Source organism: Alligator sinensis, unplaced genomic scaffold (genome assembly GCF_000455745.1).
Source record: "Alligator sinensis unplaced genomic scaffold, ASM45574v1 scaffold527_1, whole genome shotgun sequence".
Taxonomy (NCBI): domain Eukaryota; kingdom Metazoa; phylum Chordata; order Crocodylia; family Alligatoridae; genus Alligator; species Alligator sinensis.
The window spans coordinates 1,934,851-1,958,986 of record NW_005841958.1 but is presented as its reverse complement, the minus strand read 5'-3'; the positions used below and the strand labels follow the sequence as shown (position 1 = coordinate 1,958,986).

General features: G+C 44.6%; 1 long non-coding RNA gene across 1 annotated transcript in view; it reads right to left on the bottom strand.

The window, feature by feature from the left end:
- LOC102384018 overlaps positions 1-21,519 on the bottom strand; it is a 33,116-nt gene extending 11,597 nt beyond the window's left edge. Inside the window, exon 1 of the long non-coding RNA XR_323446.1 lies at positions 21,345-21,519. This is a non-coding gene — a long non-coding RNA (uncharacterized LOC102384018). The remainder of the gene's footprint in view (positions 1-21,344) is intronic.
- Positions 21,520-24,136: the final 2,617 nt, after the last annotated feature.

Here is a 24,136-nt window from a genome sequence, read left to right as displayed (position 1 = left end):
TGTGTGTGTGTCGGGGGGTGTCTGGTGGCCCGCTTGCCCTCTGCCCCAGCTTCTTCCCCCTGCAGCTTTCCTGTCCCCCGTCCCGCCCAGCTCCATACACCCTTCCCCCCATCCTTACTGTCATGCCAGACCCTGGAGCCGTGTGCTCTCCCAGGAGAGACCCTAGCCCCAGCCAGAGTCAAGCTGTGCCTGACAGTAAGGGAGAGGGAAGGGGGGTGGGCAGGAGATTGCTGTAGGTCTGACTCTGGCCCCAACCAAGGCTCAGGGCCAGAGTCAGAGCTGCAGCAGCTGCCTGCTCCCCCCCCTCCACTTTGTATGCAAATAAGACAAGGGGCTTTTCCCCCCATGCTGATTTTTTTGGGGGGTGGGAGGGGTGACCTCATCTTATATTCAAGTAAATATGGTACTCGTACAACTGAGATGGCTGCCAAACAATAATAGCTGAGTCCCTGGTTGCAATGGGAGATAAGCTGCCAGTGCCTTATAGTTGAGGCTGTACTTTAGTAATGGGTCTCTCAGAATATCCTAGAAGTTCATGGGGAGAGGGAAAGAAGAATTGTTACTTGTACCACCCAATGTCCTGTTTTAATTATTCGTCTTGCCTTATGAATAAATGAAGAGGGGGAAACATCAAAAGTCCCCGACTAGCCTGTCCTGATCACAAACAGTGAAGGTTTCTTTTTAATGTGCAATCAGAAAGTTGGATTAAGATTAATATATATATATATAAAATAGAAGAAATAGAAGAAAAATAGAGAAACAGAGAAATTCCTGTTTCCCCGCAATTAACTATATTTTTTTTGAAGAGCAACAGGCATAGAGAAATCACATATCTGCGGCGACTCTTTTCAAAGAAAACAATTAGCATCCATATCAAAAAGCTAATTCAGAGAAATTAAAGAACACATACATCAGTAAAATATAATATTTCCTCTTTAGCACATCTCATTGTGTACAGTGTGTCACTGTAAAATTGTTGGGCTTGGAGATAATGAAGAGTGACAGTTGAAGGGTTCAGGGCTTCATATAAGACTTTTGGGTATGTAAAGATTTTAATTGCACATAATTATGAATGTGGAAGTGGAACGATTTAATTTTTTAGCTTTCATGCTATTAGAAGGCTAATAGAACCAATATCAAAATGAGTTAGTTACAGCAGAATTACTAGAAGAAGCTATTTTTCATTCAGCCATTTAAATTAAATCAAAACAAAAAAAAATTAAAATGGCTCATAATGTTTCTCTCTCATTTTACATTTATATAGTGGCAACAAGATAACTGGTGTATGTCATTAACAAAGATGAAACAAATAGTTCTAATAAGATTAGACTATCCTGAAACAGTGGGGCTGGTAGTAGGGCAGAGGGATGAGAGTTTAAACACCACAGTCAGAATAATGTAATATTCTATTAAGTTTGAGAGATACCTTTATCTAAAGCAAATCCCCATCCTCCCAATGTACACATAAACATACCCTCTCCCCAACTTAGACACACACACACAAGCGCATACTGCGAACTGGCACAATCTGGAGAACTGAGTGCACTCTAGTGGATTCCTGGATTTTAGTAGTAGCTGATTGCCAAAAATTATAGCACAGGTTGGTTGTTACAACTGTGCCAAAATCTCAGTGCATGAGCAAGCCAATATGTATAAACCTATGCATGGATACAATGGATCAGACCAGGGATCCACTAGTCCAGAACCATGTATTTCTGAATGATCATTAAAACTGGGGCAATTTACAGGCATGTACAAAATTCGATCAAACAAGATTTGCTTAATTTCCTTCGACTTTTCTCCTAGGCCTAACCCAGCCCATTAATAACATTTCTTAGTTCATTTGCAGATCCTTCTAAGCCCACTTCAGTAGATCGTTTGTACTCTCTGCAGCATAGACTCCTTTTCTGTCTCTCCTCTTCGGCCCCTATTTTAGTCTTTCTGTTTGTGCATCCCTATGCTTTTCACTCCTTCGTTTCTGTCAAGACCCATTTCTTTCTTTTTCCAACACATCAGGATCCTGTATTCTTAACAAACATGCATTCCCTTCCTCCACTCCACAAAGAGACAACTGGGCTGCTCTCCATCGCTTTCTTTGTTCCTAGCTGCTCTTCTCCCCCTTGAGCAATGGTGACATAAGCTGGCCCTTCAGATTAGGGGTGGAGGATGGAAGAATAAAACAATCAGCAACAAAGAATGCAAAGAGAAAGCATTTTCTATATCTAGATCCATGTGTTTCAGTGCTGGATCATACTTATATTTCTCATCTTATTTGGTTTCATAGTAGAGCTAGAACTTCAATTCTTTTTCACTCAAAAACCCCTTTCAGATCTCCCTCTCTCAGCTTCAATTAGAAGTTTGCTGGTGTTAGGATCTCTTTGCAGATCTTGGACCTTTTCAATTAATTTTAATCAGGTTCGTTAACACTTTTTTAATGTGTTAGAAATGGGCAAATATGTAACGGAAGAGCCATTTACCTTTTTAATGAAGGTAGCAAATATGCAATTAAAAAAGCCTCATCTTTCAGCGACTTTGCAGTAAATTAACTTGTTTTGTCATTATTGTGCCTGTGGAATGTCACTTAGTCTGGAGTTTTGACAGTAAAATTCTTTATCCTTGGCAGAATTAGCAAGTAACAAAGATCTGGGAAATGACAATTAGTTTGTGAATTAGGTGGGATATACAATGTGTTAATTATTGAGGGACCAAACTTCATGCAATTAAAATTTAGCATCAAGATAAGGATAATGTATTATTAGGCTTCTGAGTATTTAATGAAGTTGAAAACGATTACCAAATCACATAAATGAATTCTGAGTTTTCTTAACTACTCTCAGTATTTTCTATGCAGTGGGACTTCTCATAATGAATGATTATTGTTTGCAAATAGAATAATAATACGAATTGATGAAATAATATTGCAAGTGCTAATTTTTTTTTTAATTAGATGCATAAGTAGGAAAATGTTTACAAAATTACTTAGGTGCCAGAATGCAGCTGCTCTCTCTCTTCTTCACACAGCTCTTCATTTTAAGGGTACAGCTGAAAGTGAGGAAAGCACAACCTGTTGTTCATTGGTGACACATCGTTGAACTACTGGAAGCCCTCTATTCATAGGAGCCCCATTCAAGTCAAGGGGCACGCTCTCAATTAAACTGTGATCTCATTGAAAACAGCATTTGGCGTGTTGACATTAACAAGAGTTAGGTCACACGGGGCATAACTGGAGTTTCTATCCCTCAACTTGCACCTGTGGCATACAGCCAAAGTGGCAACAGCCATGACTAGAAACAAATCAACATATCTTATCCTAGAGATTAGCTCCAATAAGCTAAGTTTATCAGAACAGCACATTAGGAGGCAAATCCCAAGAGTAAATTGACTTTAGATCTGGAATTATTGAAATGTGAGTGAGCTCCATGTCACAGAATCATAGAAAATTAGGGCTGGAAGGGACCTCATCTAGTCCAACCATGTCCTTTTATTTGAAGGATACTGTTCATAGAGATGGTGATGCAAACAGGTGGTAACACTGGCCTGGAAGGACCTGAGAGATTCCTCTTATGTGGCCATCTCCCCACACAAGTCCCAGCCTAGGGAATGCATCAAGGCATGGCAGAGCATCGCTGTGATGCACTTCATTCTCAGGCAATGTTATTGCCTCATGAGCCTGCTATCAGCTACCTGTACATGATGCTTATCAAAGGCTGCTCTAAGTTACAACTGTGTCTCACCAGAGCTAACCAGCCGTAGAAATCAGGGCAGTAGAATGGTACCTAGCAAGACTTTGGTACAATTCAAATTCTTGTGCCAAACATTGCTATTCTCTGACAGCAATCTTGGCTAGAGCCAGACTAGAACCAAGTGACAGGTGTTGTCTCTTATACAAAATTCTCCAGCCCATCCAGTCCCAACACCTGCAAAAAGTTTGCATATGTTTTTAACTCCACCCAACAGAAATTAGGACACCATAGGGGGAAAAAAGTGCCCTGACTGCACTGAGATATATGAGATAAATTAATTACTTTGATTGTATAGTTTTTGGGACTAGGACCTCTTTTCATTGTATGTCTGTACATACACCTTAGGACCCGATCCCTGACTGAAGCCCTATCTGTGCTGCCACAGTATAAGTACTGATGATTGGAGGAGGACCTAGGGCATAGAAACACAGAATCCATATTTTTCAATCAAAAGTCAGTAACAGCTGGGTTTTCTCTTGCTAGCCAAGCTACTGTTATTTTATTTTACATACCAGTCATTTAGAATAATAGTAACAGCATCCACATTAACTGGTCACCTGGGAAAATCGTCTCCCCAAAAGCTCTGCTTCCTCCCAATATGTATTTTCCATAAAGGCTGAAGCTTTGCTTTGACATTTTACTAGCAGCAGAAGACCTCAAACAGCCCCTGCTGACTTTCTGCCCCTGGGGCAGGGGGCTGGACTCAAAGATCTTCCAAGGTCCCTTCCAGCCCTAATGTCTATGAAATCTATAAGACCATTTCCAAGGACTAAGAATAGAGGAGACAACAACTGATTTATGTTGACTAAGAAGCAGATTATGAAATCTAACTGAGATGCGTGCTCCAGCATGTCAGTGGCAAAGAACAGTGAAGGGACAGGGAATGACCATCCACATGCAAGTGTGTGTTCACTGGGAAGAAAAATAAGCTGTTAACCTTTTGTAAATCTCAGGTTTGCAGCAAAACTATATCATATTAGATCATGATATCAAGGCCACAGCATGAAGATTCAGTATTTTCCTTGATTTCCAGAGCTGGTAAAGGATAAGAGGTTACACAGGCTGCTTGGCAGCTAATAGGAAGGTATGGCAAGATGGTGGGTCATAAGATAGATTTGAAAGTCAGACTGGGGGAATTTTTTGCCACTTCTTTTGACCATGTTTTTCTGTCTGGATTATAAATATTATCCTTTGAGGCAATAGAGCCCTTCCTGGCTGGATAACGGTCCATTTATTGTGAGTGAGTACACTAGAAGATTTGGTTTTGGTGGTATTCATGGTCCTAATGACATCCTCCATTTCTGGCTAAGTGCCCTCTCCTGGGCTATTCTGGTTCTTCCTTCTGGAAGAGGCACCTTCACCATTTCCCTTGCCGTGTCCTATCCTACACCTAAGTTCTTCACTGTTCTCCTTCTGTTTTTGCCTCCATTGAGGTTGCATGGGTATAATTAACTAAAGGTAGGCTTAGGCCTGGTGGGGGAATGCTGTGGAGTACTTGATGCTGCAGTTTGACATATCTTCAGTCCTATATCTGTACACAAAGCATCAAGTGTGCACCTTACAATGTCTAAGTCAAAACAGCATTTCCACTTGAGAGAAGGAACGCATTGAAGATAATCATTCAATTCCTGGCTCTGCCAGACTCCTGGTATGCCTTGGGAAACTCATGTAATTGATCTAGATTGCAGTGCTAATAAGTGTAAAGGTATGATAGTAAACACTTATCTCATCACCGACTAGTGGGAATAGACTCACTGGAGTTTGAGACACATTTACTGTACTGCCCATATGATCAGGTAGATGAACGGCTGCAGGATCATGCCTCTTATGCTGTAAACCATGATCTTGTTTCATACGTTGTACCTAGAAAAGAGTCTAGCTCTGCATTTGGGCATCTGTCTCTGTGAAGTCTTTGCATCTTGTGCTGTGTGGGAGTCCATGTGTTTACCAAATGCTAATAAACCAAATGTACTGCCCCCTTGCCTTCTCACTGCAGCCAGAGTGCAGAATTTCAACTCTACATGACATTATGCCTCCCTCCTACCACAACCCCCTCATAATTATACATACTGACTTCTTTTACTGTTAGCCTTGTTGCTACCTCCTAGCACCACCTATAGATAGATGCTTAAAGTTGTTATAGAAGATTTGAATATCTTACCCACTCTTTGCTTTAGATGGTCCATTCTCCTAGGAAGACTGGAGATTAACAATGCCTCCTTCAACCCATATACCAAGACGTTATAATAGCAAGAAAATAGCCACCTGGGTTCTCCTCCTAAGCACAGATGAATGAAAAGACATGCTTTCAGCTACTTGGCCATAGGGTGGCAGTGCAAGCACATTTTTCTTTGGCTGAAGAAAGAGCTCCTCTTGACATTTGCTGCCTCACAAAGTCAAAAATGACAGCAAAAGACCTGCTTACTCTATATTCCCTGGCTCCCAATAGTCCCTCTCTGGAGAACGCTGGCTACATTGCAGGGGGCAGTGATTCCAGGCAGCTCTGTCTGTTATGCCGTACAAAGGCCATTTATCTGGCTGACAAGGACAACCATTTGATTCAAACAATTTCTGCAAGAAGTTTTATAGTGGGTGCGGAAAAGTACTGCTTTTATTATTGCTGCATTTAATGAATTCCCGTTGTTTGAAAAAGTTTCCATACACTTTAAAAAGAAAGCAGCTATTCTCAGGTCTCATGGACCTGACCTCCAACTTGCTCTCTTCACAGCTTTTCCAAGGATGCAGATTATAAACAGCATCCCAAAGCACCTTTTGGCTCACTGGCTCCAGGATCAGCTAAACACAGCCTATGTGGCCTACTTTTCACCACGGAGGGCATGTCCCACCGCTTCCTGACCACACAAAAGACTGCCACAGTGATGCCAGGCACACTCTCTCCATGCACATGGTACCTCTGCAAATATGGAATATGCCAACTTTGGGAACAGCGCTGGGCATGTGCCAATAGGCATGTGTAAGAAACCTCATGGTGGTGTAGACAGGTCCATAAGGTATACATAGACCCCCAGTCCTTATCTTCATTCGACTGTCTTAACTTCTCCATTTAAGGATTCTTTAGTGAAGAAGTTCTATATTTCAAGCTAGAGACTCCAATCTTGGAAAACAGATGGACCAGCAACCCCATGCAACAGAAATACCACTCTTAAAGCAGTTATCTTTAGGTTCCAGTTGAAAATTTAAGAACACATGATCAGCGATCTGAGAAGTTGATAAGTATAGCATCATCCATGGTCTTGCTTAATGGTCACATTATTTTTAAATTAAAGACAGAATGAGGTGCAGTTACTTGATAATGTAGATGAGGCTACAGGCCTGTTTCATTGGACATAGCCCTATATGTAAGGTGACTATACATCCCGGTTTGACGAGGACAGACCTGGATTTTGGAGGCTGGTCCTGGCCAGCCAGTGAAAATTCAAACAAGCCTCCCAGGTGCAGCGCAGAGCAGGGAGGTGGAACAGCAGGAGTTGTGAAATAGAAAGCCCTAGCAGACAACATTTCCCTAAAATAGGTTAATTTGATTAGTGGAATGATCATTAAAAAGGGGAGATGATTGCTAACACCTGTGAAGTAAAGAACAACAAATGGGTCATTAACAGGCCATTAACTTCCTTAGCTGCCTCAATAGTAATACCAGTGCTGCATCATGCCGCCCAGCCCCTGCATCTGTCTGCGGCAGCACCACTGACTTGAGAGGTGGGGTGAGGGGAAGGGAAGCACCGTGGCTACGTCGGCGGACTTTTCCGGGGTTATGCTGGAGCGGTGGAAGAAGCGGAGCGGAGATGAGCGGCTGGATTGCTGGAGGCTTCATGGAGGCAAGCTTTGATTCTGGAGCAGTATGGAGAATTGAGCAGATTGTCTGAGGTCCTGAGAGCTTCTGCCATGAAGACAACATTTGGTGAGCTATCAGAGGGTGTTGCTGAGAAGGAGGAGGTCGGGGACTTGGACTACGGTTGGCCAAGGAGGCAAGGTGGTGTCTTCAGAGATGAAGGAGAGTAGTGATGCTGTATTGCTAGAAAGTTCTAGAGAGGGGGCAGTCCGGCTGCAGAAAGAGAGGCGGAGCTATGCAGAGAGCAGTGAATCTGCGCGGAAGGTTCTGGAACCTCCCTATTGTTTGTGCGGAGAAGGAGACCCACGAAGAATGGTTAAACTGCGTGTAAAAGCCACTCTGACCCCTGAGGGGGTGAAGGGAGAAAACAACCATGCTGAGAGCAGACTTTATGACCAGGGTTCTTCTCGAGGACTTGCAAGTTAACCCGAAAAATTTAAGTTGCATGGTGGCTTTTGATAATTTCCACCACTGGAAATTATCAATTACCTTCTGGAGGCAAGAGGCGTACTCAGCCTTCTGGGCCCAGTACTCTGAAGTGGCAGACAATGAGGACTGGTGGGGTCTGCATTTTGAAACTGGCCAGAAGGCCCGGGAGAGAGTCTTGTACTTCAAAATGTACTCAGACAACCTAGAGCCCGCAGATGTAAGAAGTTGGCTGGAGGGGCGGGTGGAAAAGATCCTAGATGTCCAGCGTGTCCTGGACCAGTGGCAAATCTGGACTGGGGCATGGAGATCCAGAGTCGTCCTAGAAGAAGACCCGAGACACCCCGGCGGGGTGAGGCACCTGCCTTCTGTAGTGTCCATAGGGCCCCACCGGGGGTATGTAACTTACCATGGCCAGCCAAAACTGTGTATCAGGTGTGGCCTGGAGGGGCATCTGGCTGCCTTCTGTAGCCTAATGGTTTGCTACAGGTATGGTGGCATGGGACACCGGGCCAAAGCCTGTAAACAAAAATTGAAATGCACCGTGTGTGGAGGTGAGGGACACCTGCAGCACCAGTGCCCCCTGTCCTATGCGAACAAAGCACACGAGCCACATGCAGCAGAGGAGAGGAGCAAAGAAGATCCTGGGGATGCGCAGAGCAGCAATTTGGACATGGACAGCTTCATAGTTGAGGAAACACCAGAAGCGGAGCAGAGAGACAACGTGATCGAGGCAGCTAACCAGCTCACCAAGTCAGAAGAAGAGCAACAGATGGAAGGAGCAGAGTGAGGGAGTGGGAGAAGGGGCACAAGAATCTGAGCCAGCAGCCATGGACCTGGAACTGTCTGGGGATAAGGGAAAAGAGCCCTCCTCAGTGAAAAGAAAGAAGAAACAGAGTGTAAAGCCAAAGAAAAAGAGGGTAGAGGAGGAAGGGGGAAAGGTCCAGGAGACAGAAGGGGGAGCACTTGAAAAAGAAGGGGAGAAGAGTAGGGAGCTCCCTGTGGAGAGACAACATGTTGAGGAAGGTAGAAGGGAGGAAAGTGTTGGTTTCCTGAGCCCCACTGTGACTGAACACCTGGCTAGGGCTAGGGGAATGCGAAAAGTGGGGGGAGACACCTCAGACCTAAGTAGCAGCATGGACGAGACATGATGCAGGGTTCTCTCTGGAAAATAGCCTCAATGGCATTGACCTTGGCATCATTAAATGTAAGAAGTTTATATGGGAGGCAGAGATGGGGAATAATGTATACAACCTTACAAGGCCTGGACACACAAATGTTGGGCTTGCAGGAATGTGGGATCCCATGGGGGAGGAATTATAAATATTTGGAGAAACGATGTGGGGTGGGACCATCGTGGTGGGGGGTTCAAATGAGAATAAATCGGTGGGAGTAGGGATCCTGGCAAGGAAGTGGGGCTTGAAAATCAATGACCAGCAGGTCTTGGAAGACGGGAGACTGCAGAAGGCAGTGGTGGAGGTGGAGGGCGTGGATGTGACTTTGTACAATGTCTATGCCCCAGCTGAGAGAGCGGAGAGGGTGCACTTATTGCACAAAATGGGGATGTGTGGGGGGGGTGGAGGACCGCAGATCGTGATGGGGGATTTTAATTGCATCATTGAAGAGGGTGGGTGGATTGGGATAGGGCAGGGAGTCAGGATGGATAGCACAGGGAAGTGGCTGCGGAGGGTGGATTAAAGATGAGGAGCTCCAGGACATTTGGGAAGGGACAGGGGCGTTTACCAGAGCAGATCTGGGTGGGCAGGGGCAATCGAGGATCGATTTTGTGTTGGTGTCGGAGAGGTTGGAGATCCGCAGCAAGTGACTGATAGACATGAGCTTCTCGGATCATCGTGTCCTGTGGGTGGAGGTGGGCATCGGGCAGGCGCTCAAACAGGGGAAAGGGGTCTGGAAATTAAATGTCTCACTATTGGACGACCCCCCAGGAATGCATTGCCTTTCAAAGGGCATATCACCAGTGGCAAACTTTGCGGCCCTTTTTCCCAACACAGTGGGACTGGTGGGTAGAAATTAAGGGGTGCGTGCAGGAGCGGTTCGATGGTGCAGGGAGGAGAAGGGCACGGCAGAAAAAGAAGGAGTTAACGCACTTGCAAGGGGAAGTTCAAAGATTGTGGGAAGAGGTGAAGAGAGAATGGGAAAGAGCGAGAGAGGGGGTGCAAAATTGGTTCTGGACCAGGACGAAAGAACGAATGTTCCTGGCCAAGGCGGAGTGGGTGGATGAGGGGGAGGAATGGGGGAGGTTTTTCGCCTTGCGGGTGAAAAGGAAGATGCGGGTGATGGGGGCGGTTCACACGGCTGACGGAGGGAGGGTGGAGGACGTGGAAGGGGTCTTGCGGGAGGTGACTAGGTATTACAAGGACTTGTTTCATAGGAAAGCAGTGAGGCGGGAACAACTGGAGGGACCGGTGGGGAGGTTGGAAGCAAAGGTGGGGGAGGAAGGGAGGGAGGGTCTGATAAAAGAATTGACGGAAAACGAAATGCTGGGAGTCTTGAGAACAATGCCACTAAAGAAGACACCGGGAGGTGACAGGATCCTGGTGAAATTCTATGGGAAGTTTTAGGACTTAGTGAAGGGGGATCTCTTGGCCCTGTTTAAGGAATTTATGGATCAGGGTCGGGGAGGGGAGGGCTTTGCCCAGGGTGTCATGGTCCTGATCTACAAGAAAGGGGGATGGGAGCACATCAAGAACTGGAGGCCAATCACCCTGTTGAATTCTGATTATAAATTATTCTCCAAGATCCTAGCAGCAAGGTTGGGGGAGGTGTTACCGCAGGTGCTGGAAAAGGGGGGGGGGGGGGGGGGAGTGTGGCAAACAACACAAGCACACTGGGTGCTCCGGGATACACTGCCGTACATTACCGACCAAAAGTGGAACACGATAGTAGCGAGTCTCAACCTGCAAAAGGCGTACGACAGCATTGGGCACGCGTTTGTTTCGGGTTCTGGAAGGGGTGGGGATGCTGGGGGAATTTGTGGGGTGGGTGCGGGCACTCTACGGGAGGGCAACGAGCAGGGTGCTGGTGAGGGGCTTCCTGGGAGAAGCTTTTGCAGTAGACTCGGGTGAGACAAGGGTGTCTGCTGTCGCCGGGGCTCTTTGTTTGCGCCATTGAGTCTCTGGCGCAGCGGATCAGGAGGGATAGGGTGATCAGCAGGGTTAGAGTGCCGAGGGGAGGGGAATTAAAAGTCCTCCTATACATGGATGACGTGACATGCGTGGTGAGGGACAAGGTGCCCCTGGGAAGAGTGGTGAAGCACGCAAATGAGTTTGGGGAGGTATCCGGAGAGAGGGTGAACATGGACAAGAGCGTAGTCCTGGCGGTTGGGAATTGGGGGGATTTGGGGAAATTTCGATTATGGGTGGAAAGGGAGGAACTGAAGATACTGGACGTCTGGATGGATACCCAAGGGAAAGGGAAACGGGCTTGGGAAGTGTTGGAGGGGAGAGTGAAACAGACGGTGGGGTTGTGGGGCACACGGGGGTTTATCATCGAGGGGGAAGGTGCAAGTGATCAAACGGTGCCTGTTGCCGATGATCTTGTACACGGCGATGGTGTACCCCCCGTCCTGGCTACAGGCCCGGTGGGTCCAGCGGGCCTGGTGCCTCTTCTTTCATGGGGGGAAGACAGAGAAGGTGGCTAGGACAGAGTTATATAAGGAAGAAGGGTTGGGGGGATGGGGTCTCCCCAACATAGAGACCTATGTTTATGCGCAGTTTTTGAAGATGGTGGTGAGGGAAGCGAGGGGAGCACCGGGAATGGTTTCCAACTTCTGCAGGCTCTGAGGGGGAAGGCTCCTACAAAGGCTGGGACTGTTCGGGAGCGGGTGGCAGGGGGCGTGGGCTTGGCAGATGTCTCTCCCTTATGCGCGACTTGGAGCTTTTGTTGCGAGGGAAGGTTTGGAGGGGTTAGGGATCGAAGGGCTGGGGGACGCCAGAAGGGTCCTTAAGTTCATGAGGGAAAGCAGAGGATGTCAGATGTCGGGGAGTTGAGAACAGAGCAAGTCAGCAGGGTGTGGAAAAGGCTGGTGGGGAAGGACTGGAAAGGGGAGCACGAGGAGCTGGCGTGGAGGGCCATGCAAAATGTTCTGCCAGTGCGACAGGTGCTCTATCGCTGGGGACTCTCACAGTCCCCCACGTGCCTAAGGGAGCTCTGTGATGAACCCGAGTCTGTGGCACATGTGTTATGGGACTGCTTTTATGCACAACTGGTATGGGAAAAGGTAGCTACCTATTTGAAGGAGACGGGAAGGGGAACGGGGGTCACTCTCGAACATGTTTTCTATGGGTTATCAGAGGGGACAGATGGAACATGGGGGGTGAGGGTTTTGATCACATGCACCAAGGTAGCACTATGGAAAGTGCGCTCCCTGTTGGCACTAAAGGGGTCGTGCTTTTCCACGACGGAGTGTTTGCAGTTAGCAATGCTCGAGCTGCAGTTCTGCAGAGGTAGAGAAAGGGATAAGACAGAAGGAGGGAACGAAAAGTAATGGCAAGGGCTGGACTTCAGGGGGTCATTTCAGCCCCGCATAGGTATAGGCTAAGCTGAGGGGCAGCACTTATTGCCAGAAAGGGTGGGTGAGGGCTTGAGTATGAGATACGGAGAGCAGAGGGGACCCGCGTTGCACTTATTGATTTTCTGTCAGTGTACATGATGAGTGACCCTGCATCCATGTATGAAGCAAGTGTAATATGTGCTTGATAGATAATACTAAGGCATGTTTGTATATACCGGGCATAGTCTAAGTGAAGTGGAATATGATATCAGTTACCACGTGCGTATTATGTAATTCCTTGAAATTTTATGTTGTATTACCTTCTGTGAGGCCTGTGTTGGGGTCATTTTTAGACTGTCTGCTATTGTCTGTGTTCTAATAAAATGTTAAAAAAAAAAAAAAAAAAGGATTTCACTTTGTCCCCTGCGGTCCCCCTACCTAAATGCCAGGGTTCCTTCCTTTGCATATGTAGAAATGTAGCTTGAGCATCTGAGTAGGGAAATGAGTGATGACAGAATGAATCCTGCGCATATGAACCTAAACAGCCTTTTGGAGGAAACTGAAGACCAGTTCAGAAGCTCCTGACAACAAGAAAAGAAAGATCACTGAGAGCCTCACTGGAAGTGGAGGCTTACTCTTATTAGAGTAAGCCTTCGTGCACATGATACAAACACAGAACACAAGAAGCATTGGCGATGCATAGGGGATGCATGTGGGTGCACGTGCACCCCCTGCAAAAAGGCGCTGCCGACACTGCCTGCTCTTCTCTCACTAGCAGCCTCCAGCATCTAAGATCCAGAAAGTTCTGGTTCAGAGGCTGTATCCTTCACTCCCATAGCTTTCCTAGCTACTAATGCCCCTTTCCTCCAATACTTAACCTGATTCAAAAAGGAATTGGACAAAACTGTTAGTTTCCACAACATCTTGTGGCAATGAGTTCCACGTGGCAATTACACGCTGTGTGCAAAAAACTTCCTTTTGTTAAGTTTTAAATTTAGTGCCTACTAGTTTCATTTTTGTGACACCTAGTTCCTGTATTGTGATGATGCATAAATAATAAGTCCCGAGTTACTTTTCTTTGCCACTTACTATTTTGTAAACTCTTATCATGTCCCTCCCCCATTGTCTCTTTTCTAAACTGAATAGGCCTAGCCTCTTTAGCATATGGAAGCCCCTTCTTGTTGCCCTACTTTGTACAGTCTTTAGTTCTTGTACATCTTTTCTGTGGTGTGGGGAGCCAAAACTGGGCACAGTATTTAAGGTATGGACACACCATGGATTTATAAAGGGACAAAATTAAACTCTGTTTTGTTTACAATTCCCTTCTTAATAATCCTTAACGTTTTGTTTGCCATTTCGATGGCTGCTGAGCATGATGTTTTTAGCAAATGGTCCACAATGACTCCCAGATCTCTTTCCTGTGTGGCAACAGCTAACGTAGAGCCCAGCATAGTGTAGGTACAGTTTGGCTTATGTACATCACTTTACACTTATTCACATTGCATTTTGTTTGCCATTTAGTTGCCCCTTTACTCAATAGTGCAAGATCCTTTCTGTAGTCCTCAAAGTCCACCTTGGTCTTTACCACTTTGACTAAATTTTGTCATCCACAAATTTGGCCACTTCAGTACTTACCCCTTGTTTGAGATCCCAACTCATCCCAACCCAGACCTCTAGAGGATCCAGTTGTTTACTTCTTTGCATCCCAAAACCTGACCATTTACATTCACTCATTGTTTTCTTGCCTTGAGCCAGTTTCTAATCCATGAGTTTCAGTATGCTTTGAGGTAAGTGGAGTGTCATGCCCCCATAAGTCATATGCATTGCACCTATAATTAAAGTAGTGCAATTTATTTGCAGTAATTCTACATGTAATACTTTTTCAAAAGGGTAAATCTGCAAACAAGACTCTGTGTAAACTCCCTTATTTATTTCACCATCCAACACCCCACTTGCCAGGCGAATTATCACATGTGTATTCAGTTTCAATAAGATAAAAATTTGCCTAATAAAATATTTACTCAGCCTTTGTCCCTGCAAGTGTAAACTCATGTAATTACAGAGTACTCCAGAACCTGTGATTATGAATCTATAGAAATAAAATCCACAACATATTAACAGCATAGAGCAGAGTATGACCCCATTTATAAGCAAAGCTGATAGCTGGTACCTATTAGGCTGTGAGGCTAACCTGAGGACAATCTCCCTTATATTCATTTTTAATGTGGCCTTCACTTCAAATTTTAGTTGGAGTTAAAGCATAGTTGGTTATTTCTTCCAATTATGCAGTGATGATTACATTGCAGTGGCATTTAAATCAGAGCCCAGAAATATGATGATTCCACCTTCTTGCTGGAATAATTGGCGCCAAAAAGGAGCGTATTGTTAGCCAATAGGCACTGTGGGTGCCTGTAGACATGCCAGGAGGCTGCTCCGACACACTGTAATTACAGTGCATCAGAGCAGACTCGATTAATCAGGTCTGCTGGAGCATGCTAATTAGCACACTCCAGCCAGCCTCTGTGTCTCATGCATAAGTGTGCCTGCACTTCAACATGGTAGCAGGGGCACTAACGAAAGCTCATTTGACGACCTTTAGTTCAAGCACCCCCACCACCTTTTTGAAGCACAGGGGATGCTGATGCATGCTGTGGGCACTTTAATTAGAGGAGCTCTTGGAGCTGCTCTAATTAAAGCACCCCATCCCCTACCCCTGGAGCACCTGTAAAAATGCCCTGTGTTTTGATAATTGCTACAGCCCGGTGCAACGTGGAACAGGGTGAAGGACCAGGGAGATAGAAAGGACTTCCCACTCAGGCACAGCCTGGGGGGACTCCCAAGAGGAGTAAGGCTAGGGGAGAGAAAAGCTACACAAGGAAGATGAGCAGTACTTTGCCATTTTGATGCATTTAGTATCCATGTGATAAAATCCTGACCAGTGCTGAGCTCTTCCAACTCCCACAGAAGACAGCATTGCAGGTAACCAACACCTCTGAGGACTGGGTCCAGGTCTGCATCTTTATCCATAAGAATTCAGCAAAATTTAAAAAAAACCCACAACAAGGGATTGCTAATTACCTTCAGCTGCAAGCGATCAAGTAGCCATTGGTATCAAAGCCCTGTAGTTAGATCTGCTTTGAGCAGGCAGTAGTGTAAGACTTGTTCCACAGGGCCGGGTTTCAGCTGTGCTAGAGATCTGGGATTTCCTTGTAAGCATTCCTGTAACTCGGGGCCCAAATCTTGACGAGCAAGGATCACTGGGGAAGGGAGAACAGTATCTTTTGTACCTGTCACTTTAATATATGCCTGCTTCCACTTTGGCTCAGCACCAGAGTTTTTGAAACCCAGTAGCTTAAAGCAGTAGGGAGCATATTTTGAAGGAACTTTTAATTAAACCTGCCCTTAGGCTCACAATCTTAGTAAGGTGAGGGTTACTGGAGGCTGTATTTTTGAGGATTTTTCTATCCAGGCAAGTTTTCCCAGGCTATCACAGGTCTACAATTGAAAGCCGGTTTCCTGCAGGTAACCTAACTCATTGGGTAACCTAACCTGCCAGTGCCTGAAAAAAAAGCAAAACACAGGTCCATAGTGTTTTTACTTCCCAAGCTAATTACATTGAAAAATGACTTCTTGGACTCGCACCAAACAGCAGCATTGCCATTCAACACTGCTTCAGTAAGCTCAGAAATAGGAATAACTGAATTGACAAAAGAGAAGAGTACTGAGGAGAAGAAGAAGAAAGAAAAATGTGTCCCTTACGAGGTCAATAAAGATAAAGTAGGACTATGATCTCCACATTGCTCTGGTGAGAGGAACATCCTTATATATGATGTCTTCCAGTTTTATGACTATCTGATGTCTTTGGCAAGCAGCTTTATACCACATTCAGTCTCATGCCCTGTGACTACAGTCTGTGCATGCCTATTCTTCCTCTCTCTCTATAAGGGCTGTTACTTCAGGACAGTATTCTTTTTTCAAGGTTACAGACCTTCTGTAAAAACAATGACTATTGCAGCTATAAATGCATTTTGAAGCACAGTCAAATTTTGATAGCGGAAAGTGCTGCCTAATTCCCACTTATTTGCTTGAGTTCCAGGCAGACATTTTGGACTAGAACACTACTCAAATGCAAGTGGACAGATGCTGCAGGTATGACTATGAAAAAGAAAAAAAAAGTACCCTTAGGAACCAGTATTGGGAAGAGTTGTATATGGTCCCTGGAATCTGCTGACAATCAGGTTGGTAATCTTAGAAGCTTAGTCATAAACAATAGCAATCGGTGGGAGAAACAATTTTAGTGCAAGAATAGGCCTCTCCAAGTGAGAGCAACTAGGCAAATGAGACTGACAGGTCAGTATGGTTGTGAATACTCCAATTACTGTGTCAGGCCTTAGAGTGGCTAGGGACAGACATTGAAAAAGCCTGAGCCTGAATTGATTAAATCTTTGTGGGTTAGTCTAGCCTGCCTAGGTTAAACCAGTTTGCAACTGAACAGACATTCACTCAGGACTGGGGAAATGCAGGCACATGCCTGCAGTGGCTCAGGCTAGAAGCTGGGGGGTGCTAGAGCAGCCCTCCCTTACCTTCTATAGTGCTGAGCTGACTGGGGGCATGGCCAGGTCCTGGCAGGATGCTCTGAGGAGGGAGGGGTGTAAACCCCCACTCTGCCTGCACTGTCTGAGGCTTTTCCGTGCTCAAAGGGCGGGAGTGTTGCCAGCCCCCAGCTACCACTCTGATGCAAAGGGGGGCGGGGTGCAGTACATATATCTGTTGATGAAACTGAGCTTTTCAATCTCCCTCTCCCTGCTTCTTCATACTGTTTGCAAACCTGACAGGCAAGGGAGCCAGCAGGGGGCTAACACAGCATTTAACAGCCCATCAACAAAATAAAAGCCTCTTTCATTAGTTCAAGCTCTTAAACAGCTTTTTCCAAGGAAAGAACAGAAGGACATTACCAGCTGACCTGTTGACTAGCTCCAAAAAGCCTTAAGTAGACACTGCTGTGTCTGCCTGTCCCAATGAATTTGGAGACACATGCACACAGACACTTCTCAGCATTAGCTAGCATATCACATGCCTAGGATCCATGCTGTGGGACAGAGGAGGGAGGGAGAGGGGAATCGCCACTTGAGCAGTGAGCAGCAGGGGGAGGGGTCAGGGGAAAGCCAGGCAGATACTACTGTGCCTGCAGTGCTGAGGAGCAGGGCCAGCTCTGGTCTCTGGAGAAGACAGCCCAGCCCAGGGCTGCAAAGCATCTGGGATTCTGGGGGACTCTGGTTTAACTTAAACCAGGAAGGGGTCTGGGACAGACATTGCATAAACTGGTTTGACCCAAATCGGTTAAGCCTGATACTGCCTTAAACCCATTTCAGCCATTTAGAAACTGGTTTATTTGCACTGAACTTCTGTTCTGTTACAGGTTTAAACCAGTTTCTGATCACTTCAATCAGCATATGTGTAATGTCTGTCCCTAACCAGTGTCTTTAGGATAAATCAGTTGTTTCCTGAAGCCTAAACAAAATGAGAAGACCTTGTTTTCCAGGGCTATAAATCCTCCGCCCCCCACCCTCCCAACCCCCTCCCTCCAAGTGTAGTAAGAGTGGAAATAGAAGTGAATAGGATGCAAGATTTAGATTCCATAATGGTGAAAATGTCTACACTCCATCTTCTGGCAGAGAGAGAAGGTGACACTGTGTTTTGAGAGGCAGCCAGCTGAGATAAATTCTTACTCGGGTGGTGAAGAGCACTGTCCTCCACCACAAACCTGTCTAGTTAGTGCTTCAGTAAAGCAATTGTAATCACAGGGAGCCAAGACAGAAAAGGTAACGTAGGGGTTACTTAGCCTATTAGGACTTGAACTATTTGCAGGGATTATTATTCCATGCTGTGAACCTTCTGTGCAGTACTGAAGCTAAAATAGGTTTTCATCAGACTCTGAGGCTGTCAGCTCAGTGAGCACTAGTTTAGAGCAGTCTCCAGGAGCAGAGGGATGAGATTTTTAGGAAAGGGGAGAGAATAGCTTAGAGGACTAATGCATGGCATGTGGGGAGGGGAAAGGTGACACACTGCAGCGTGCTCTGGAGGCCCTGTTCATCATGTGTTGACTCCTTCCTGACTGCACCGTCTGCAGGCCCAAACCCAACCTCTGCTGTGATGTAGAGAAAGAAAACCACCACTGATGCCATCCCAAGGTTAATCCAGTGCTCATTACAGCCCTGCATGGCACATTTGTATCTCCCCTCATTATACTCATGAACGTCTAAGTGGTTTTCTTTAAATCCCCTTCGTTCAGAATAACAAACACGAATAACTCCAAATAGTAGACTCCCCCCTGCCCCGATTGTGAATGCCAGGATATTGCTATTCTCTGGATCTCTGAAGATCATAATTAGAATATAAAGAAATGTATCCAGAAGTCGCCACGACAACCCAGCAATAAATTTCATACTAAACTTTACTGACATCTTTAATAACAAGCTGTTTCTAGTCACTGGTCTTGCTGTATTTTTTCCTCACCTGTCCCTATAAAAATTATATGTGAAACCGTAATTAGGTTACAGTCGACACCTCTACACGTGCAGTTAGTGCACCTGAATAAACTCCGGTGCAGTTCACTCCAGAGTTTATTGCTCCCAGCCTGCCAGCCCAGAGCTGCTCCACCCCGGCTCAACATACCAGCCTCTATATTGTAGTACCCTCATGCCCTAGCCACCCTGGTCGCTGTCTACACATGCGTTGTGGTGGAGTAAATAACTCTGCCGTAGGATAGTACTTGTGTTAGGCAGCACTATCCTACCAAGGAGTTAATTAGTTTACTCTAGCCCAATAGCACCACACGTGTAGATGGTGATGCTTTACTGAAGAGCTAATTTGTCAACTCACCAGTAAAGCGCTTGTGCAGATGCCCCAGTGCGTGTTACCTATGACTTAATTAATCGATTATTGATTAGCAGCAAACAGGATTGTGCTATGTAAGATAAGATCCTCTGCCCCAAAGCGTTTACTACGAAAGCTAGCTAAGTGACTTATGAAGAACATGGTGAGAATGATTCAGCATAATATCTATATGTTTTTCATCCATTTCTAAAAATGATTATATCTGATTAAGTGAGTGGCCCAACCAATGGTCAGTTCAGGCCATCTGTCACAAAATCAGATGTGTGAGTGTGAAGGAAGGGGTGTATTTTCTAAACTAAGAATACAGTTATATTCAGAGACAAAGGATAGGAACTAAGGCATTTCTTTCACTTTTGTCCAAAGCGCCTGGTTCTCAGCACTGGGCTAGACAGACTCCTGGACTGATCCAGCTTTAAAATTTGCATATGGCTATAAGAATGCTTCTGTTGTACTTCAAGTAAGTTTTTCCAACTGTTTTATTTACCGCTAGTAAATTTTGGATAAACACTAAATAAGCATTCAGTAGGCATGCTTTGGTAGTGGTTATAAGATAAAAGGTACAGAGTCAAGAAGCATTGTCAGTAGCTTGCTGCATAAGTTCAATAAAATCAGTTATTTCTGCCCCAGTTTGCCCATCTGTATAGGATTCATAATGAGAGCTGCCTCATTTATGCATGTGTTATGATGCTTAATTTACCAATCTCTGAAAAACTCTAAGATATTTAGATGCTAAGCATTGCCTAGTAATAACATTTCCTATTAATTTTAATGCATTTGCTATCATACTGTAATGGATGAGTATCAGATCTCTAGTACTGGCTGGCTATCTCCTCTCCATAAATGACTACCCTATTACTTCTGCCCAATTTAAAAAACAACACAAGGTAAAGCAAAACAAAAATGCATTCTTTGAGGTCTAGATTTCCTAATTAAGTCTAAGTTTTCAAAAGCGGGATTTGAATTCATTGAAACAGCAGCAATTTGTCATAAGCCTATCTGCCAGATGCCACCCTGTGGCTGAGAATACATGTTGCAGGCTATTTTGCTAGGACATTTTTTCATTGCTGATTTAATCACATTTAAATATTATTTGCAAACAAGTTCCCATTCTTAGTTCCTAGCAAAAGGTAGAAGAGAATGGAGGTGAAATGACAAGTCCATGGGTGAATAGCAAAACCAGGAATAGAATTTAGGTTTCCTGAATTCAAAGTCAATGCCCTGTCCTCCTATACCACATTGCCTTCCATTATCTAATGGAGAGGGTCCCAACCTTTTTCATGTTGTGTACCCCCTTCCAGATTTACCAGCTGCTTGCATACCCCTACCAGCATGTTTTATATTTTAACCCTTTAAAGGCTAATTGTTATTATAAAGAAAATTAAATCTAACATTACACAATTTCTCTCGCATACACCCCAGAGATGTCTTGCGTACCCCCAGGGCTACACGTACCACAGTTTGGAAACCCCAATATAATATGCTATATACTATAAACATCAAGTATAGAATGTAACTCTACTGACCAAATCATGTACATACACACACACACACACACACACACACACACACACTATATATATATATATTTTTTTTAATATTAACACACAATATATATTATCTCATATATATGCATTTAATGGCATATGTAGATATAATATACATTGTGTGTTGTAGAGATAATATATATTGTGTGTGTTAATAATATAATTAAAAATATATATATTAATTATAATATTAACACACACAATATATATTATCTCTACATATGCCATTAAATGCGTGTGTGTGTGTGTGTGTGTGTGTGTGTGTGTGTGAGAGAGAGAGAGAGAGAGAGAGTGTGTAGGCTCTCTTTCAAGGATCTCCCGATTATGCATACAAAGGGTGCATACCTATGTTGATACTACACACTACATACCTGTCTCTCCATACTGCAGCCTTTGGATTTTCCTCGCTCTGCCACTGGTATTGAGTGGCTTAATTTCAGAGAACCACATCAGAGGAAGCATAAAACTTAAGCCCTTTCATTGAAGTGAAGGCCAGAGGCAGGGCTGTAGCTTCTCATTATGTGTGAGCATTCAGGAGAGATTTTTTTCTGCACGCCTGGAAGGGAGTGGAGGAGTTGTGCTGGTGTCATGTGGAGCCGTTCTCAGAGGCCTGTGTTAACAAGCCAGGGAGGGAGGTGCTCTGGAAAATGTTGTTGAAGGCAGGAGCTCACCTCTCCTCTTAAAGAAGGATAATTCTTTTCTTCACCTCGCCCACGTGAACTGGAAGAGAGGGATTTCTCAAGCAACAAGAGTTGAGCATAAAGCTTTTGCCTAAAAGTTCTACAGTAATGGGGACTATAATAAACGTGTACTTATTCTCATTCAGAAATAGTGGAAAACTTGTTCGTATCAGAGCCTGTTCTCTAGGTCATGATCATGTCCCCTGATAGCTGACACAGAGAAGTTACGGGCAATGATATCAATTAAATAAATACACCAAATAATGGGCAAAACTTGCGTACTAATCACTGGACCCAGCCGGACTGAAATGGCCTGGGGATTGGTCACTCACTTCATTGGTCAGTACAGCTGGATGGGTGTAGGGTGGAGCTGCCCCTGCTGTATTCACTGGTTCTCCCTTGGGAACTTCTGACCCAAACCTGCAGAATAACTGACCACCTCGCTGCAGTTGAGTTGTTCATCAACCTCTGGAAGGGGCAGAGTCTAGCACAAGTCATGTCACATTAATTACTGCCACTCCACCTTGACTTGAACCACATTATGGGAAGAAGACCCTTTCCTTGAAAGAAAAAAAAGAAGTCAGTCTTGCAATTCTCAGATACTGGGCAACTCATCTCCTGGATTAGCTCAGTTTTTGAAGCTGTAAAATGGCGGCAGTATTTGCTTTTCTTCCTCATGTAGTTGTTGTAACACGCTATATACTACAACTAATGGGTGAGTTGTAACTTTTAAAATTTAGAAACTTTTTTTGGAAGACTTAAATGGATATTCAAGATTGTGCTGGTGTTCTGTGGAGAATGACTGTCACGCGCTAGTAAATACTTATGTAGGTAGTCACATGAAAGTCAGTAGCTCAGCTAGGGTTTAGGACTATTTTGCCTGAAGAAATACTAGCCAACAAAAGTAAAGGTTGTACAGTTCAGCTGATACTGTTGACTGGTATTAGATCCAAGCCTATCTATTTTTTAGGGAAATTGTAGTAGAAAATGCTGTGTAGAGCATAAGTGTTAATGCAATCTAGGTATATTTATTTCCATCAGGCACAAGGCAGGGCACAGTGGCACTTTGGGGAATAACTGGTTCAGAGAGCATGGGCGTTCATAGGCAGCAACCTACTTCTCAGAGGCTCCAAAACTATCCATTTATTGTTATCGATATATGCATGATAGTGCCAATACTTGTGACACATCACACTCTGGTCCTCCATGTACTTCACTGAATTTTGTTCAATCTCCACCCTCCTTTGGGGGGCTTTTTCAGACTATTTATTCACATGGCAAAACTAGCCAACAAGTACAACCGGAAAATACACAACAGCACAAAAGAAAAATAAAGCTTTTATTCCTTTCTAATCACCATGCAGCCACTTATTAAAAAAACAAACTCATATGGGATATGAGCTCCTTAATGTTAGTTTGGCTCACTGAAGGGGGAGGCCATTAGCATTTTTATAAAAATTTACCTTACTTTAAAACTGTAGACATGCTTCACCCTTTAATTTCATGATTAGTGTCATTTCATCAGAAAGAAAAAAGCCACTCTATCTATCCAGCGGCACAAAACTAATACAAATCAAACACATGCTTTCTGGAATTATTCACACAATGTTTTCAAAAATTGACATAGTTCAACAGTTGAGCAATAAATTTTCTTGCTAATGAGACACTAAAAATGTTTTTGATGTTACACCCAGGGAGAACTAGTTATTGTAGATTTATAGGCAATCTGTGCGAATACTGTCCTTTTCTTCCAATGAGTTTTTAATTTTGGTTTGATGGTATCCAGCTGTAAAGATTTGGCCATGATATTATATAATAACTATGACAGTACATCTATAGTCTTTTTTCCTTCCCTAAACAACTGGACTTTTTCACACATTGACTCCAGCATGTGACTCAGATCCCGAGTATAAATACATATATTTGGCAGGTGAAAAACATATTAGGACTGTATGTCCTAATCCTAGTCCCTCCAGGTAGTGTGTATAAGAGTTGTGTGCTGGCAACACATAAAAGAAGTTTAATTTTGCTTGAGAATTAAGTCTTCCTGCACTTGCTTATGTGTTTCTAGTTTGGAGTTAGGTCCAAGTACTGCCCATAGGTAGGATGACCACGTGTTTAGGAAAATCCAGGACAGGGGTAAGGAAATCCAGGATTGGGGGGGGTGGAGGGAGCCGGGCATACACATGTGAGGAGAGGCAAGGATCCCAAAGCACTTTGCAAGCCATGCATGCAGAAGGGAGCTGTTGGCACTGCCAGGAGAGTGAGAGTGTGTGTGTGTGTGTGTGTGCGCGTGTGTATGTGTGTCCGGATTGTGCCCAGAAAGCAGCCACCTGGGGCTCAGCCTCTCTGCTGCGGACAGTATTGGGTAGACAGCAGAGCACCCACCCCATGATGATCGGTGTCCTGGAGATGGGCCAGCGGGCAGAAAGGAGCAGAGCAGGGCTGGAGAAGAGGTGGGGGTTTAGTGTAGGCAATCATGT